This window comes from Asparagus officinalis, chromosome 1, assembly GCF_001876935.1.
Source record: "Asparagus officinalis chromosome 1, Aspof.V1, whole genome shotgun sequence".
NCBI lineage: Eukaryota > Viridiplantae > Streptophyta > Magnoliopsida > Asparagales > Asparagaceae > Asparagus > Asparagus officinalis.
In genome coordinates this window covers 75,434,634-75,454,823 of record NC_033794.1, presented here as the reverse complement: position 1 = coordinate 75,454,823, position 20,190 = coordinate 75,434,634, and the positions used below count along the sequence as shown (strand labels likewise).

At 38.6% G+C, this 20,190-nt stretch overlaps 1 long non-coding RNA gene across 2 annotated transcripts; it reads left to right on the top strand.

Moving 5' to 3' along the window:
• LOC109842862 lies at nt 16,344-18,391 on the top strand. Of its 2 annotated transcripts, XR_002247418.1 has the most exons (4): nt 16,344-16,379; nt 17,028-17,114; nt 17,727-17,872; nt 18,131-18,391. It is a non-coding gene; the product is annotated as an uncharacterized LOC109842862 (long non-coding RNA). The 2 variants fall into 2 exon arrangements; XR_002247419.1 differs by lacking the exon at nt 17,727-17,872 and having other exon boundaries at nt 16,353-16,379.

Genomic DNA, 20,190 nt, shown 5'->3' with positions numbered 1-20,190 from the left:
GTTCATCCTTGATGACGTCGATCTTCTCGTAAAAATTCCACACATCGGATCTTGGCCTTTTAGGAGCTCTTGGTGCAGATTCGTCGCCACCGGATTCGGGATTAACTTCGGTAGGCGTAGACCCAGTAGGAGGACTCATTTCAGGATCGGGAGATAGATTTTGCTCTTCATAATCAGATCCGGAAGCCATTTGATGAAAGGATTAGAAAGTATAAATAAGAGAGTATAAGAGTATAAGAGAGAAGATAAGAGAGAAGTAGATGAGTTTTGGTGTGAAGAAAACAAATAAAACCCCCCCTCTATTTATAGAACCAGCCCCCTAAGCAAATGATCAAAATAACCTCACAAAATAGCCGTTTTTTGACCGTTTTTGGGGACAAAATGGTCAAACGACCGTTTATGGCCGTTGTGGTCGGCCCGGCCCGACCGTTTTGGCCACAACGGTATCGGGCCGGGCTCCGGGCCGAGCCCGGGCCGGTGGGCTTTTTGGATAGGCTAGTCATCAACTACAAGAGAAGATGTATTACCAACCAAGGGACATCCTACGTGGCACTAACTTAGCCACTAACTTAGACACAGTGTCAGCCACAAGTTGAAAGATATATAACGTTCCTCTCATTTTTATGTGATTTTCTACAAAGTAGAGTAAATGAGTCTTTTCTTTTTCCGTTTCTTTCTTTAACTTAGTCACTATCATCCACTACTGAAGAGTATTGCCAGCCAAGGGACATCCTGCGTGGCACTAACTCAGCCACTAACTTGGACAAATTGTCAGCCTCAAATTGAATGTGTATATATATAATAAAAGTATAGGAATTTGATACCAAGTACAAATTTTATACTTGATAGTAATGTATTTCATTATCATCCGCTTTCCGATCGATGTAAATGTGGTCCCCCATTTGAGTGACTAAATGAGTATAAGTCACTTTATTATCACTAACAAAAAATGTTGTGCTCCGCCGTACCGAGCATACGATATATATATATATATATATGACTATATATATATAATATATATATATATATATTATATTCTATATTATATATGAGAAGAGAGAGAGAGAAAGAGAAATGGTATGCTTTCGGTACCAAGCATTAAAATTTTATGTTTGGTGAGTGAGGTGTACTTATTCTCATCCACTCATTCCCAGATTCCAATAGACTTTGCCAACCATGTGAATGTGGGCATAGTTTTCAATAAGTAGAGGGAATACGTTCATCACACTACACAGCCAAAAAACTTATGATTAGCTTGGACCAAACATGATACCCATATTCCTTCTCTCTCTCTCTCTCTCTCTCTCTCGTCTCTCTCACACACACCCACCACACACAACACACAACACACACCACCACACACACACACACCTAGTATATATATATATATATGTATTACTTATGATATATATATATATTATATATATATATACTATATATTTATATATCGGGAAAAGTGAATCTAAGGTTGAGCACCTAGGCTTCCCACCTAAGGGAGCGGGTCTATGAATCACAAATTTTCTAATATTTTTTTTGCGATCCGCTCCATTAAATTGATTCTACACGCTTTCTTAAACGCCAAACGCACGCAATTTTGCGGGTTGAACCGTCCTGTGTTTTGACGCATTTATCCACTCGCTGGGGCATTTTGTTAACGATTTCGAATGAATTAGGAAGCTTTTTAACGGGCACAGACAGTCTCAACGAATGCGTTCAAAACACACGAGTTTACCCAAATTGCATGTGTTGGGTTTAAGAACGTTTGTAAGATCAAGTTCAACGGAGCGATCGTAAAAAAAATTTGAGGAAATGATGTGTTCTAGGGCCCATCTGTCCTTAAGGTGTGGAGGCCTTAGGGTGTTTCACCTTTAGATTCACTTTTCACATATATATTAGTATATAATAGTTATATATTATATATATATATATTATATGATATATATATATCATATATATATATTCTATATATATATATATATTTATATATATATATATAGAGAAGAGAGAGAAGAGAGCAGAGATTGAAGAGAGAGAGCAGAGAGGAATTATGGGTATTACTTGGGCCCAAGGATCTTGGTAGTGATTGTGGAACACATCTGTTGTCCATGACATCAACACCTTGATACTATGGAGCCTCACCAACTCCAAGAGGTGTGATGTATCGGAAAGATGTGTCCAATCACTAACGCTAAGGATCATTGGCCCAAGTATACCCATAATTCTCTCTATATTATATGCATATATATATATATATATATATATATAGTATATATATATTATATATACACACACACACACAACACACCACACACAGCCACCACACAACCAACACACACACTTATAGGAGGATCCAAAAATTCAATATTCATGCTTAAAGTTTAAATTACTTACAGTGAATCACTGTAGCTACATCAATATAGCACAAACAAAACACTGTAGCATTAAAAAAAAAACAGTGTGGCATTTACAAAAATATACTACAGCATTTAAAAGTACAGAATTACTATCGCAGAAATAAAAAAAGAGAGTCGTGCTTTGCACGGGGTGCACACTAGTATATATATATAGTTAAATATTGCATACATAATTCTTGTTTAGTCTCACATCGGTTAGAGCAGTAGAACAATCCTACTTATATTGTATATATAGACTACAATATCTATGAATATATACACTCTTTTCTCCTAATTTGCTATGTTTCTAGCATGATATCAGAACTATTCAATCAATCCCTTCCTTAAATATCAACCCCACAAATCTAAACACGCGAGCCTCACTATCTCCCCCAAAGCCCTAGCCCGTAACCCTAGCCATAACCCCGTCCCCAAACACTAGCTCATAACCCTAGTTGCCACTAGCCAAGATCCCAGCCATCCACGCCACTTCTCGTGCACCAGATCCAACTAAGCTAAAACAACAACAGCGTGTACCAAAACTGCACCACCATCGGACGACTTGCACCAGATCTGCACCACTGATGCACGACATGCACTAGAACTGCACCACTACCACACAACGTGCACCAGATCCGCACCAGGGCTTGACCAACTAAGCCAAAATAGCACCACCATGCAACATATTTGCACCACCGCTGCACCACGTGCACTAGATCTGTAGCAGGGCTCGACCAACAGAGCTAAAACTACACCACAAGCACCAAATTTGTACCACCACCGCACCACGTGCACCAGATCTGCACCAGTGGTCGACCAATAGTGCTCTACCTCATCATTCATTAAAAAAACTAGATCTTCATATATCTTCATCACTCAAAGCCAATCATTTGACTTTAAACTAGATCTTCATAGATCTCGCGCCAATCATTTGGCCTACCAACTAGATCTTCATAGATCTTACTAGATCTTCATAGATCTTGTGTCATTCATTTGGCTCACAAACTAGATCTTTATAAATCTTCAGGTAATCATTTAGCTTAATCAATTTTAAGCTAATATGTTAGCTTCCTCTTACGACCATTCGTTAATAATCTCTTTGAGATAAGCGATAAGTTGTTCTCCATCATGACAACGTTGGAGATGCACTTTCATCAACAATCCATTAACATAAAACTCGATGGTGATAACTACCATCTCTGATCCTACTCCCTACGAGTCATCCTCTGTAGTCATGGGCATTGGGGACACATCGATGGCACTTCTAAACCTTCAACTCAACCATTTCTTATTAGCGATCTCACCAAGTATACGGCTGCCCTCTCCTCTTACGAGTCTGCTCCTATGGCTTGGACACTTGCTGAAGATCGCACCATCTCCGCAATCGTACAGTCCATCTCACTCTCTATTTGAGTTCAGCTCACATGATTTGACACTGCCATATCCCTCTTGGAATACCTACAGTGCCTTTACACACAGTCAGACGACACTCGAGAATTTTAACTATACCAAATGATCTCTATGGTTACACATGGTGATCGCTCGATCCGTTAGTTTTATACCCACATCTTTGATCTCTAGGAACAACTTGCAGCACTTGAAACACCCCTTACTGACCCGTCTTCCAGAACTATTCACCACAACAACAGAGTTAGGCAATGTCTCTTTCAGTTCATGATGAAACTCTGACCAGAGGTTGAATGCATTCGCAGCCAACTTATTCTTCGGTCACCACTCTTGAAACGACTGTCATAGAGTTACAGGCTGAGGAGACACGTCTTCACCCAACACTCTTCCCATCAGCTCGAGCTCCATCTACGCCACCTCATGCACAACTAATCACCATGGTTTTCCCTATCGATAGTACACCTTATCGATTAAACAACAACAATTTGGCACCATCTCCGCATGTAAACAATAGTGTGACATTCACAAACTCTGTGAATATTCTACGAACAAGTATCGCGCGAGGATAGCTAAAACACCCTCCCCAACACCACCGCCCCCTTGCCTCAGGTGACCATCACCGAGATTCTATCCACATCTACACCATCATCCTATGCTGACCTCCTATAGGCACTACATCCATCCGCTTCCTCATCTTACACATGCTCAGCTGCTACTTCGTTTGTCACTCAATTAGGTACAAAGACTAACCCATGGATTTTAGATTCGGGTGCTACACATTATCTTACGTCATCACAAACACACCTCCATAACCAAACACTCCTACCTCTCACAGGCTTGGTCCGCACAGTGAATGGCACACCACTACCCATAACCTCTGTAGGTCACATGCATATTAAGCCTTAATTCTCGATCCCCAACGTACACCATGTCCCTAATGTCACTATGAACTTACTCTCAGCCTCACAAATCACCTCACATAACTATACTTCTACCTTCACTGCATCATCTTGTCTTATACAGGATCCTCACATAGGACAAATGGTTGGGACTGGTCGTAATATCGATGACCTATACTACATGGACAAGCTCATCCTCCCCACTCCCACTGCATCTGTCATTCGCCTCCTCAACTCTAAACCAACCACCTGCGACCTCTGGCATCATCCCCTTGGTCATTTATCTTTACCTCGTCTTCGTACCCTTTCCGTAACTGGCAAATTAGGAAATTTTCCTACTGATGCATTATCACCATGTATTGGCTACAAGTTGACAAAATACTTGGCCCAACCTTTTCTAATAAGCAATCAAAACACTTCTGCACCTTTCGACCTCATTCATACTGACATTTGGGGACCATCTCCACATCCATATCATGGTGACAATCACTACTACATAACATTCATTGATGATCACTCACGTTTTACCTACCTAATGAAACATAAATTTAATGCATATGACATTTATAAAAACTTTGCCACCATGATCCTCACCCAATTCTCCTCCAATATCAAAACCCTATGCTCCGACTCCGCAAGGGGTGGGGGGATATACATCCTGTCGCTTCATAGAATTCCTTGTCTCTCAGGGAACCCTCTCTTAATTCTCCTGTCCATATGCTCACCAACAAAACGGTGTAGCTGAAAGGCATCACAGACACCTCCTTGAAACCACCAGATCATTTCTACTATCTACATATGTACCCGTTCACTTTTGGACAAAAACTCTCCTCACAAGTGTTTATCTCATCAATCACACCTCCTCCAACTCTACAAAGCCTCACACCCTTTCAAAAACTATACCAAACACCACCAAAGTACTCTCACCTTCGAGTCTTTGGTTGCACATGCTTCGTCAACTTCTATCTTCAGAGCGCAACAAACTTTCACCTTAATTTGTTATGTGCGTATTCTTTGGATACGATCTCCATCATAAAGGCTATCGTTGCTATAACTCTGATCACCTCCGCATCTCTCTCCATGTCACTTTTTTTAACATCTTTCGTACTATGCCCTACCCTCCCCACTCATTCCTTCACTACCATCCACACCCACAAATCTCAGATTTCTTGATCTTACACACCCTACTCTCTAGCACCACAAACCATTCTAGAGCTACATCAAGAAATTAGTCCTCCCACCGAGCAAGTGGCTAATTTTGACCCACCCCTTGCTGCACCGAATCAATCAACCTATTCACCAATTTCAATCGAACCTGAACCACCCACGGCTGGCGTCCCACCTAAGCCAATATATCCCGCTCGAGATCGCCAACCACCAGCCAAATACTGTGACCCCAACTTCACCTCCATTGCCTTTCACACAGCCACTATGATGACATTAGATTATGTGAAACCCTATTCTTACTATGATGCAGTTAAGCACACTGAGTGGCAACAGGCAATGTACGACGAACATACTGCTCTCGAGAAAACTCCTACATGGGATCTCACCACCTTCCTCTGGGAAAGACCCATATTAGCTACAAATGGACCTACAAGGTCAAGACTAGAGCTGACGAAACCATCGAGCGTCACAAGGCTCAGTTAGTCGCTCGAGGCTTTCTACAACAATATGGGCCCCAGTTGCTAAAATGACCATTGTTTGAACACTACTTACCATTGCCACTTCCTAAAAATGGCCACTGTACCAAATGAATGTCAAAAATGTTTTTCTACATGAAAACATCACTGAGGATATCTACATGACCCTACCACCTAGACTCCCTCACTCTAAAGGTCTTGTCTGTCACCTTCACCAAGCTCTCTACGACCTCAAATAGGCACTCGGTGCATGGTTCGCCAGATTCACACATGTTATGCAACCAGCTAATTTTCTTCCGAGTGAAAATGATCCAGCAATGTTCATCTCCTCCTCAAACAGCTAACACACCATCCTCCTCCTCTCTGTTGACGACATGATCATTACTAGTGACAATACATCAACCATCAACCATATCAAATCTCAGCTTCAACGATAGTTCGAAATGAAAGACCTATGCAACCTACATCACTTACTCGGATTAGAGATCAATCAAACACCACGTGGCTACCATCTATCTCAATAGAAATTTTCCACTGGCATCATCAATCGTGCAAGGTTAACAGATTCCAAACCAGCTTGGACGTCTCGCAAACTGAATGTCAAACTTAATGCTACCGATGGTGATCCACTACTTGATGCAACTAACTATTGATATCTTATAGGCAGCTTGGTCTATCTCACCATCACCAGACCTAACATCTCTTATGCGGTTCATGTTCTTAGTCAATTTGTCGTTGTGCCTCACTCTTCTCATCAATCAACATGCTTCGTGTTCTACGCTACATTTATGAGACACCAAGTAGAGCATTCTTCTTCTCAGCCTCATCATCACTCATCCTTCATTTCTAAAGGGATTCTAACAGGTGACGCCACAAATCGCCGATATACCTCCAGCTATTGTATCCTCCTAGGCGACTCTCTCATCTCTTGGAAATCCAAGAAACAAAATGTTGTCTCTCACTCTAGTGCAAAATCAGAATATCATTCCATGGCATCTACCACCGTAGAGATCATCTAGCTACGACAGCTCCTTGACATGGGTGTGTCTTCCACAATGACAACTCCTCTTCATTATGACAACATGAACGCCATCAAAAAGCATGGACATCACCACTCTATTTCTATAAATGAATTATCAAGAGATATCCATGTGGTGAGACTCATCTTGCTAGTTACATCAAAAAGCATGGACATCACCACTCTATTTCGCTAAATTATTTATCAAGAGCAGTTATGTAAAGTTTGCGTACTATCTTGTAAATAACATTGTGATGACATGATTTTACAAATAAAGTTAGAAGGGAAAAATGTGTCAAGACCCAAAAAAAATAAAGGGGCCCCCCCCCCCCCCCCCTTTTTTTTTTGTGTGCCAAAGCCCCTAATACATGAAGTTATGATGTTTCAGCCCTTTTTACATTTCCCAGACAACACAAAGAGAAACTTTTTTGAAAAATCCAAAATTGCCCTTTTTACCTGTTCCCCCAAAACTTGGCTGTCCTCTCTCTCTTCTCTTTCGCACACTCAAACCTCCATCATCTCGAGAACCCATATTCAAAACCCCAGTTTTCACTCAAGTGTCCAGTAAATCCATAAGAAAAATGGCTAAAAAAAATTAAGTAAAATGACCAAGAACCCTACTGTGGACAAGGGTGAAGAAGACATCACGCAAACGGAAGGGGTTCGTTCCTGGCGGTGCTCATCACGATTGGTGAAGGAGGAATTACTAAAATTATCCACTGTCGCCTCTACCTCTACCCTCATATTTTCCGCTGGCGGTTCTTCTCTGACATCCTCTGAGGATGAGGAGAGTAACGAGACGACGAAGACCCTATTGAGCATGAAAAAGGGACCAGGAATTTGAGAACGCAAGAGGAGACGCTCGCTAGAGGAAGTGTCCATCTCAAAGAAGAAGTAAGTTCCCAATCAATTGAGTGATTTTGAGTTTTATTAATTTTTGTTATAAGTAATTTGTAAAATTATGGTGTTTAATATTAGTTGAAAATATGAGCGAGAAAAAAAGGAAGAAAGCTAATAGTTTATGTGTTTGAAATGGATTGAGGTTCATGGGTTCTGTTTATGAAAAATTATGGTGAGAAACTGGCTATTGTAGTGTAGAACCAGTTTCTTAATTTGGAGTAAGATCTGAACAATATGAAGTATAATCGTTTGGAAGAAATGCATGTCAATAATTCTCATTTGTTGTTAGATAGTAGAAATGTATGTCAATAGTTCTCATTTGTTGTTAACGTTTACCCTTAACTGTCAACTATTAGCTATTCATGTTAATAAATTTTGACTTTTACTAAGATAATACATTTACTGTTAATTGTTACCTAATTTGAATTCATGTTAATAGTAATCATTTGTTGCTAGGCTAAGGTCATAACTATTGCCCTTCTATATTCAATTTATTGATAATGAAAGTTGATATAACGAGGACCCTATTTATAGATTTTTCCCCTTATTCTGAGTGAAATTATTATGTATGAAGTGTCGACCTATTGTATGACATATAGGCTCATTGTTTGAAATTTAGCTCATTGTGTTATATTATCATGTAATATATACTCAGGACTATAATAATAGCATATGAATTGCAATATACAATCACATCCAACAATTATGAAAAGAATGCGAATACTTGCAATTGAATTATGGCATATATTATTTATTGAGAAGTATAACTTGTACGAACACATGCTAAGTGAAAGTTGAGTGTTGTTAACGTTCAACCAGTGTTAACTGTCATAAAATGTTGTTAAGTTTTAACCTTTAATGTTAATATTTGCCACTGATGTTAATAAGTATAATGAATGTTAAGAATTTGAACGATTTGTTAAGAGTAAATAGTTGTTTATGCAGGAAAGTTGTTGTTGTAGGTGATATAAGGCCTAGTGCATGTTTTTGATTGTACTGTACTTTCAAGAAAAAACTTCAACCAAAAATGAAAAAGTGGCATTGAGATGCCTACAATGGCAGTAATTTTGAACACTACGTATTGTTTGGATCTCCAACACGTGATCGATGGCACTAGAGCACATGCTCAGTCATTATGTTTGCGAAAATGATGAATTCTCTTTTCCCGATTCCAAAATTGGATCGATATTTTCAGTCAATTTTGATGAAGAGTGGGTACAAACTCACACGTGCTTCCCTATTGATGGGGGGTTGATCTATGTGAATAGAGACCCTCACAACCGGCTTTAGAGGGAGTACTTTGAAGAGAAGAAAGAAATGCTAAAGGCCAAGGCAAAGGCAAAGGCCAAAGATAAACAAAAAGCCGGTAGCATGAGGAGATATGTTGAAGAGTTACTGGAGACACTTGTTGAGTCAATCTCAAAGAAGGACATTGAGGATTTTGTGTTGTTTCATATTTTGTACCAGTGTGCAATGATTTGGTGCCCTAACATCTCACAAGACATCCCAAGATAGTTGTTTCAATATGTAGATAGTATTGAGAGAGTGAAGAATATTGCTTGGGGTAAATTTATTTTTGATGAGATGAAGAGAGACATTCAAATTGCCGTTGAAGGATTGAGGAAGCTAGGGGTTACATACATACCTGGATGCATGCCGCTCATCCCTGTAAGTTGCATGTTCATATGGTTTGATATTTTTTTTAGTTATTAGTAGTGTTGGTAATAGGCATCAGAAAACATCACTAGTAGAAATTCGCACATTCTAGACGAAATATTCTAGACGGAATTTTTTCCGTCTAGGATGATATTAAACTAGACGGAATATTTCGGTCTAGAATATTCCGTCTAGGATAAATTATCGTAGACGAAAATTTCCGTCTACAATAGCAATGTAGATGGTTTTGTTATTTTAATTTTTTTTTAAATTTGTCAAGTATTCTAGACAAAAAATTCCGTCTAGGATACATTCTAGACGAAATATCCTAGACGGATATTTTCGTTTATAATAACAACATCGACGGTTTTGTTATTTATTTTTTTAAAACATTGTTGAAGTATCGTAGACGGAAATTTTCGTCTAGGATATTTAGCCAAATTTTAAAAAAAATTGAAACCGCCAATTTTTAATAAAAATTCAAAACCACATGACTTCTACTCGGAGCGGGCCATCTACCACAGACTCACTTCCACTTGAGCGCGCCCATCTCCCCCTCTCCTCTCTCCTCGGCGGGCGCTCCGCCCCTGCGGGCGTCGCCTCAGTCCCTCGTCCCCCGCGTGCCTGCCCACCCTTCCTCTCGACCGGCATGCTCGGATCAATTTCGTGACTCGTGGAAGCTCGGACCTCCCCCTCGCCTGGGCCCTCCGGGCCTCCTCTCTTCGATCCGGTCCCGTCCATCCCCTCTCCCGCGGCCTCATCTCGGGGCCGTCCCAGAACTCCCGTCCCCCGCCTCTCCCTCTCCGTCTTCTGCTCCATGCTCCGCCGCCTCGCGCGCGCCAACGACTTCACTCTCCCCTCCGCCCTCAAGGCCTCCGTGTTAGCTTGACTCGGTCATGGTGACCAAATCAACGATTCTTAGTAGAGAGAATTGTGAATCATGGAAGGGTTGTTGAGAGAAAATCTCTCATTGGGGCGGATCTTGGGGGGTGGAGTTAGTGGGTTCAGCCCCTATAAATGGAGGAGTAATTCTCCTTGAGAAAACACAACAAAAGAAAGTGATAAACCCTTACCCATTAGCGGAACCCCCCTCAAAATCTGTTCTTCCTTCTTCTCTGAGATTAAACACTGGTATCAGAGCTTCGATCCTCAACTCCCATCACGCCGTCATCGACAACTGCGCCTCCGACGACCTCAATCCATCCCGTAAAGACGACGACCTCGATCAGATCTGACCTCGACGTCGGAGTCTCCATCCTCCCGCCCTTTCTGATTTAGATCGAGTAGATAGATCAGCCGCCTCTTGTATTTGTGGCCAAAACCCTAAGTCCCTTCTTGAGATCATTTTTTTACGAGTGGGGCACTCGTTTTCTCAAGAGCCAAGCTACAAAGCCAGGCCCATTTCCCCACAACCAGCAAAGCCATCCACTTTATTCGTTTAAATCAAAGCCAAACCATTTCTTTTTATTAAAACAAAGCCAGGCCCATGTTCTCTTAAAAAATTTGTACAAAGCCCACTTTTCCTATATCACACCTTCTTCGAAACCAGCAGGCCTTAAAAAAAGGCCTTGCTGTTGGTTCGATATCAGTGAGCGTGAGGAAAAAATCAAGGTTGTTGTTGGGTTTGATTCTTCACATAGTGGACCTTCTTCAAAATCTAGTCAGAAACGACGCCGAATCTTCGACAAGTGCTGATTCAATCAACACCGTTGAGTGACAATCTCGCTCGAATTGGAACTTCTTTCATCAACTCGGAACAATCAGGTTCTTTTTATTTATTTATTTATTTATTATCTAATTTTATTCTATTTTAGTATAATTGTCAAAATATCAACCTTATATATATATTTTAAATTAATTTAGTTTTAGTTCTCTACCGAATGGCTAGTAAACTCGTTCTATCAGAACTAGGAAAAATTAACAAATTTAATGGCAGTAATTATGATATGTGGCATAGAAAAATAGGGTATGCTCTTATTCATGACAATATTGATGATATAATTGAAACCACTGCTCCAACCCTTACTGATAAATCTACACTTGAAGAAAAGAAATGGTTTGAACAGTGGAAGTCGAAAGACAAAAAGGCAAAAAGTCTCATGCTCATGTTCATGGAAGATAATTTAATCAAATTTTTTGAAACTTATAAAACTTCCATGGACATGTGGAATGCAATAAAAGAAAAATACGACACTGCTTCTGAAGTTAACATTCAACTACTCTTGCATAAGTATAATTCTTGTCGTATGCAAGAGGGAGACAATGTCGTAGAGCATATAAATAAAATGATTGTCATGGCTAAGGACTTATCCACTGCTGGGACCGAAATCCCGGAAAGAATGCAAGTGGCAACCATTTTGAATAGTCTTCCCCCTTCACTTGCTGTGGCTGCCACCACATTAAGAATGAACCCTGCCATTAAGTCTGTCACTGATCTTCCTATGCACCTAGCGATAGAACAGGACTTAATAGCCAGTAGGAAGGAACCAGAACTGAATATGGTGCAGCAAGAGCTGAATTATGTCCGCCAGAGGCATAATGCTGAAAGCTATAAAAACCCTGGTTCTAGTAAACCACAACCACGAGGACCAAAATCGCAGCAGTTCAAGAGAAAGAAAGTACCCCGCGGAGCCTGCTACAATTATGGAAAGTTTGGGCATTTCAAACCCAATTGCCCACAAGGTAAAAAGCAGGAGAATAATGGAGGCTTTAAGCATACAGAACAAGGGGGTACTAGCAAAAGGGAATTCGTCGGTGTGACGAAATGTAATGCTGTGATGACGGATATCAGTGGTTGGTGGATCGACTCCGGTGCGACTAGGCATATCGCAAAGGACAAGAATGGAGTCGTAGAATTCACCGAGCTGAAGAAAGGAGAACAGAGAATCTATATGGGAAATAATACCTATCTCGATGTAGAAGGTATTGGTTCGTATAGATTGGATCTTAGGGACAGCATTCTTGTCCTCAAAGATGTGTTCTATGCGCCAGGAATTCGGCGCAATCTGATCTCTGTTCCCAGCTTGATGAAGAAAGGACTGGAAGTTAGGTTCTATAATAACAGGGTTTCTATAGGTAAGAATAATAAAGTGTATGCTATGGGTAAATATGTGCCCGAGCATGAATTATGCATTCTTCCAGTAGTTTGTAATAATTCTGATAATAAAATTTTGAATTTGAACTACTTGTCTTGTTATATTTCTGAATCTGAATTGTGGCATTCTAGACTAGGACATGCTAGTATTTCAAAAATGAAAGAAATTATCATAATAAACTTGCTTCCTGCACTATCTAATGTTCAATTGCCACCATGTGAACATTATTTAACTGGTAAAATGACTAGAAAACCTTTTGTTGGCGGATATAGAGCCAATGAACTTTTAGGGTTGATACACTCGGATATTTGTGGTCCCCTAAGTATCAAATCTCATAGTAATAAAGAATATTTTATTACTTTTATAGATGATTATTCCAAGTTTGCACACGTCTAACTTATATCCAGAAAATTAGAAGCTTTTGAGTGCTTTAAGAGATATAAGACAGAAGTTGAAAAAACCAACTTGGATTGAAAATCAAAATTTTGAGAACTGATAGAGGTGGAGAATATAATTCTAAAGAATTTGAAAGTTATTGTATTCAACATGGAATTAAAAGGCATACAACAATGCCGTATACGCCACAACAGAATGGTGTTGCTGAAAGAAAAAACAGAACATTATTAAATGTAGTTAGATGCATGTTGTCTCATTCTGGTCTCTCTAAAAACTTTTGGGGAGAAGCATTGTTAACTGCAAACTATATTTTAAATAGAATTCCTACCAAATCAGTTATATCTACACCTTATGAATTATGGAATGGGAGGAAACCTAATTTGAGTCATCTCAGGAAGTGGGGATCTATAGCCCATGTTCTCATTCCATGTCAACTTAGAGATAAGTTGGATTTTAAAACAATAAAGTGTAGATTCATAGGGTATTCAGAAAAGTCAAAAGGTTATAAGTTCTACAATAAAGAAAAAGGTGTCATTGAAAGCAGAGATGCTACATTTCTAGAGAATCTAGAGGAAGAGGAACAAGTTCAAGAGGAAATAGAACCTCTAACTGTAATAGATGATGATTATTACAGTGTTGTTCCCACTAATGACCCTGATATTGTGAATGAACCTAACCTTAAAAATGATGAAATACCTATGGAAAATAATGTACCTAATCAACCGGTTGTAGGCAACAAAAGGCAATGAACACAACCTTCATGGATGGATGATTACTATTTGTATTCATGTGAGCCATCATGTTTTTCGGTAGATACAAATATAGAAGAACAAGATCCCTTAACCTTTTCTGATGCGATGAAATCGCATGAATCAGCTTCATGGCTAGAATCTATGAGAGAAGAACTTGATTCCATAGAAAAGAATAAGGTATGAGAGTTATGTGATCTACCAGAAAATAGAAAAGCTATAGGATGCAAATGGGTGCTCAAAAAGAAATATCGTGTTGATGGATCTATTGATAAATTCAAAGAACGGTTAGTTGCCAAAGGTTATAACCAGAAGGCAGGAATAGATTTTCAGGAGACATATTCTCCTGTAGCTAAATTTGCATCCATTAGAATTATTTTGACTATTGTTGCATATCTTAATTTAGAGTTATTCCAAATGGATGTTAAAACTATATTCCTTAACTGAGAGTTGAATGAAGCAATATATATGCAACAACCTGAAGGTTTTCAGGTGAAAGAACAGGAACATAAAGTTTACAAATTAATGAAATCTCTATATGGTTTAAAACAGTCTTCTAGAAAATGGTATCTTAAATTTCATGATGCAGTTACTAAACTTGGTTTTATTCAAAATAAATTAGATAATTGTGTATATGTCTTGAAAAGTGGGAGCAAGTTTACTATATTATCCTTATATGTGGATGATATATTGCTCGCTGGAAATAACATAGAAATGTTGAATAAAACCAAGGCAGATCTCAGCGAAAAGTTTGAGATGAAAGACATGGGAGATGCATCATATATTCTTGGAATTCAAATAATTCGAGATAGAAAGTCTAGAATGCTAAGTTTAAACCAAGAAAAATATTTAAGATCAGTTCTTAAAAGGTTTGGAATGGAGAATTCCAATCCGGCACCAACTCCGTTGGTTATGGGAAAGAGATTATGTAAAGAGCAAAGCCCTGGAGAAGGGCAGAAGCCATTAGATGTTCCTTATGCTCAAGCAATTGGAAGCTTGATGTATGCAATGTTGTGCACCAGACCTGATATAGCTTATGCTGTGAGTCTAGTCAGTAGATATCAAAGTAATCCAGGACCAGCACATTGGGAAGCTGTTAAAAGGATTATGAAGTATATCAGAAGTACATTGACTCATAGATTAGTTTATCAAGCTGATTCGCTTGAACTCCTCGGTTATTTCGATGCAGATTTTGGAGGTGATAAAGATGATGGAAAGTCCACTTCGGGACACTTATTTATCTTTGGAGGAGGAGCTGTTTCTTGGAGTAGCAAGAAACAAGGGTGTGTTGCTAGATATACGCAAGAAGCTGAATATATAGCTTGCAGTATGGCAACTACACATGCTGTCTGGATAAGACGGTTTTTGATTGATCTTGATCTCAATTTGTTAGAAGGACCTATTGATATTTATTGTGATAATCAAGCAGCAATTAGCTTAATCAATAGTGGCGCGAATAGCTCCAAAGGAAAACATATTGAGATCCAGTATCACTATATTCGAGATATTGTAGAAAAGGGAGAAGTCAAAGTGACTTATATCCCTACTACAGATATGATTGCTGATCCTTTGACAAAAGGAATACCAGCAGAATCTTTTATCAAACATGTAAGTTTGATGGGACTTAGGAATAAATAAGTCCAAGTAAAATTTCATGAATAATGAAATAAGAATTACTCTCTACGGATAGTGGGAGTAATGGTAAGCAGAAACATCCGATCTCACGGATAGTGGGAGGCATGTCACTTGGTTAATTTGGTCAAGTGGGAGATGTTAGCTTGACTCGGTCATGGTGACCAAATCAACGATTCTCAGTAGAGAGAATTGTGGATCGTGAAAGGGTTGTTGAGAGAAAATCTCTCATTGGGGCGGATCTTGGGGGTGGAGTTAGTGGGTTCAGCCCCTATAAATTTGAGGAGAAATCTCCTTGAGAAATCACAACAAAAGAAATTGATAAACCCTTACCATTAGCCGGAAACCCCTCAGAAATCATGTTCTTCCTTCTTCTTGAGATTAAACACTCCGCCTCCCTCCGACCCCCCTCGTCCCCCAGCTCCACTGCGGACTCTCTCAACGGCCAGCCTCATACCTCCGCGCCGAGGACGTGCACTTCAAGTCTGCGCGCCCTTTGACGCCAGGCAGGACGTGTTCGACGAAAATGCCCCCGCAAGAACGTCCTTCAAAGGGCACCGTTATTGGATGATGTCACCAACAGCTACGCAGGTTACGGGACGGGGGGACTCCCAGGCCCCCCCCCTCCCCCCCCCCCTCCCTTCCTGAAACATGGCAGATACCTTTTATCATCTATAAACATGGTAATAATAGTCTGATTTTTCATGAATAGCCTAATCTTCAATAAAGATGGTATTACAACAGAGTGTACATTTGGTTATTAATTATTGTTGAATAATATTTTTGTTTCAAGTTTTTTAGATTATATATTAAGATCCCAAATGAAATTATGAAACTGATTTTTAATCGTGTATGAATTTAGCGTCTCTGCATTTGTGGGGAACGAAGCACCTATGACTGTCTATGGTGATATAATTGCTATTTATTATGCTCTGTTGGTATGAATTGTGCTATAACTGCTTTATACTTTTGGTTGTAAACTTCTCATGTTTGGGTCCTATGCTGAGGGTACCTCTTGTTCGTAATTGCTTCAGAAAGGAAAATAACACTGATTTATCAAGTAAAAGTTAACTTGACTGCCTGTCTTATGATTTTGGTCAATTTATTTTGTGGAGCTTCTTAATTTTTAGTCATGCTTAATAATCCTCACATTTATTAGTAAAATCTAGTGAACATGATAGTATAGTCTCTGACTTGACAAAGGAATATTATGTGTCATAATATGAATTTATATTGCAGGTCTTGTTAGAATTGCTGAAGACCTATGTCCTTGAACTTTTGAAGGACTGAAGACTGCTGCATATTGCAAACGTGGCTGTCAACATGGTATGTTACTCATGCTTTTCATACTATACTGATTAATACCTTGTTATACTAGGTTACCAGCTACATGTCCTGGAATTAGGGTCTGACAGTCTATATCTTTTCATGATAATTATGCTCTGTAATTCATTGTCATTTCTTTTTAAAAACCTGTTGCGTATTTTGGGGCATAAAAATTATGCATAGGTTTACTGACATTGTTTTCATCCTTTTTGCTATTTCTTAGTCAAGAATCGCCGAAAGCACTTTACAATATTGAAAAAATCTGGAACTCGTAAAATCTAAACATATCTAAGTAAACATTGGTGATAGTGTATTTTTTTTAAAAAGATTTTAACATCTTTAAATTGACATCTATTTCATCTTCTTATTTGGTAAGGGAAATTCCATGATTGCAATGCATGCTTGTGGGCTGGTGTTGGTTGAGGTGTAACCTACAAAGGATTTCCAGAATTGATGAGAAAACAATAGATTTTTCTTTTCCATGCGCCTCCAATCTATCATTTTTGTTAAAATGTAATCTTTTCATTTAAGTAGGATTACTATCATGGTAGCTCTAAACTTCTACTCTTTCGATATGGGATGATACTAATTGAGTTAGTGCGTATTTCTCAGGCTATCCATTACTGAGTGCCGGCGCGCACACACAGACATTGTAGGATATAAGATCTTGAAACCAGGATTGAGTTACTGCATATTTCTCAGGCTATCCATGAATGTTCGTCAATGAAGTTGCCAAAACGTGAAAAGTCTCAAACCATGTATGAGAAATATCATCACATGAGTATCTTTTTTTTTCCTTCCCCTTCTAAAATCAGAAACTAGCATATCTTTTTACGGCAACAAGCCATGTCATTTTAAGGTTATTCATGTCCCCGTCTTCCTTGAGAAGATAAGTTAAAAACTAATTTGGGGATAATCCTAAATTCATAGCGTTGACCAATTTTTTGAAATATGGTTGATTCATAAATTTCTTGTAGATGATGAACCATGTTAATCTTTTTTACCTCCTTAACCAGGGTGTTCCTGTTAATGTCAACCATGGATTCAGTGTTGATTTTGTTTGGAAGAGTACCGGCTTTGATCGGGTGCAAGGAGCAATGAAAACTTTTGCTGTAGATGAAACCAGTGTCAGTGGGTGAGCTTCATTCTATCCTCATGAGTGAGATTCAGATAATGTTTTAATGTGTTGTGGATTCGAATGTTGTTATATGAGATTCAGACAGTGTAATATTCAGATGAATGCATGTACAGATATTGAAAGAAATGACATTTGATCTCTCTCATTTCTTTTGGGTTGATATAGCATATGGTTCTGTACTTGTGTAAGTGATTTGTGTGGGTTGCAGATTGAATATGAATGAATATGATTTTCTTTTTTCTCTTTGTAGTCTCCTGTTATGTTTACATAACTTAAATAGCAAAAAAATGTAAAGATGATGACATAATATTTCAGTTTCATTCTAGAATTTTGTATAATGACAGAATGCACACTTTGTAACTCAATACACAAAGTAGGTTTACAAGCCAAAAAAACACTACAACATGTATCCTAGACGGAAATTCCGTCTAGGATGCTATATCCTAGACGAAAATTCCATCTAGGATACTTTCAATACGGAAGTATCCTAGATGGAATTTTCGTCTAGGATATAGCATCCTAGACGAAAATAAAATTCGCATAGGAACCTTCCTAGACGTATTTTATTTCCGTATAGGATTATCCGTCTAGGATGCATCATAGACGGAAATTCCGTCTAGGATACCGCATTCTAGACGGAAACAAACTCGACTCACATCCTAGACGGAATTCTGTCTAGGATAGGGTTTTTAGACGGAAATGGGAGTATCCTAGACGAAATTTTCCGTCTAGAATGCCTCATTTTGTACTAGTGCATGTACAAGATTGAATGTTAATCGGATATGGTAAAAATTAACATGTTAACATGAAATTTAACATATCATCGTGAAAGGTAACATTAATGTGTGAAAGTTAAAATGTACCCATGAATATTAACATGTAATAGTGAAAGTTTACCTTTAAGTGCGAAAGTTAGTTATTTAGACTGAAATTCAATAAATAGTTTTGAAAGTTAGAAAGAAAAATTAGGACAAATATTTGTTGCTTCTCCTCCTCCTTTTTCATGCTATCTGTAGTTTTACTAGTTAATAAAATCTTGAATTTTCGTTCATTCTATTTTGACAGCTATGGTACTATGAGATGACGAACATTAAAAAACCAGCCCTAAACTTGAGATGGAAACCTCCGTTGACCAATTGGGTAAGGGTCGGAGGGATGACTAGATCTTTGAGGAGAGAGATAATTGTTTCCAAGGCAAAAAAAGCAAGCATTAAACTCGTAGAGAAACCAATTTCTCCCAGCAGCCCATGGTGTGAGAAATACCCTCAAAAGGATCCTAGTGGGAAGAAGAATGATATCTCTCGTCTTGGAAAAAAATAATCCCCTTGTGTCCAATAGGAGCAAAGCTATGGAGCAATCATTGTTAAGGAAGAAGGAGAAGAAAGAAGATGTTAAGAATGAGAAGCAAGAGAAGGTGAAGGGCAAACCAAAGAGTTCATCCGTAAGCTATGTAAGCATCAATACTCTTTACACATTCTTGCATATTAACATTGATTAAAATTTTGTAACTTTTTTATTATTACACTTAAATTTGCATTGTGTCATGTTAACTTTCTTTGGACAAGATAATTACATTGTTTCATGTTGAGTTAGTGTTAAATATAAATGTTCAGCAAAACATGTGAATAAATAACATAGCATGATAACTTTTACTGTTATATGTTATCTTTCATGCTTACATGTTATATGTTATTCTTACATGTTAATTTAAGTTGTGTACATGTTAATTTTCAGATTAACGTGTTAACTTTCATTCTTACATGTTAACATTTCAAATTTTATGGATTTCCATAACTATTATCCTTAATTTTATGGATTTACGTGGGTAATGGGTATATGGTTGTTTTTTTAGATTTTCTCCCAGCCTATCAGTGATGCTCTTGAAAGAGAAGATGAGATAGAGAAGTTTCCAAGTGAAGAGCAAATTCAATTTTGAAG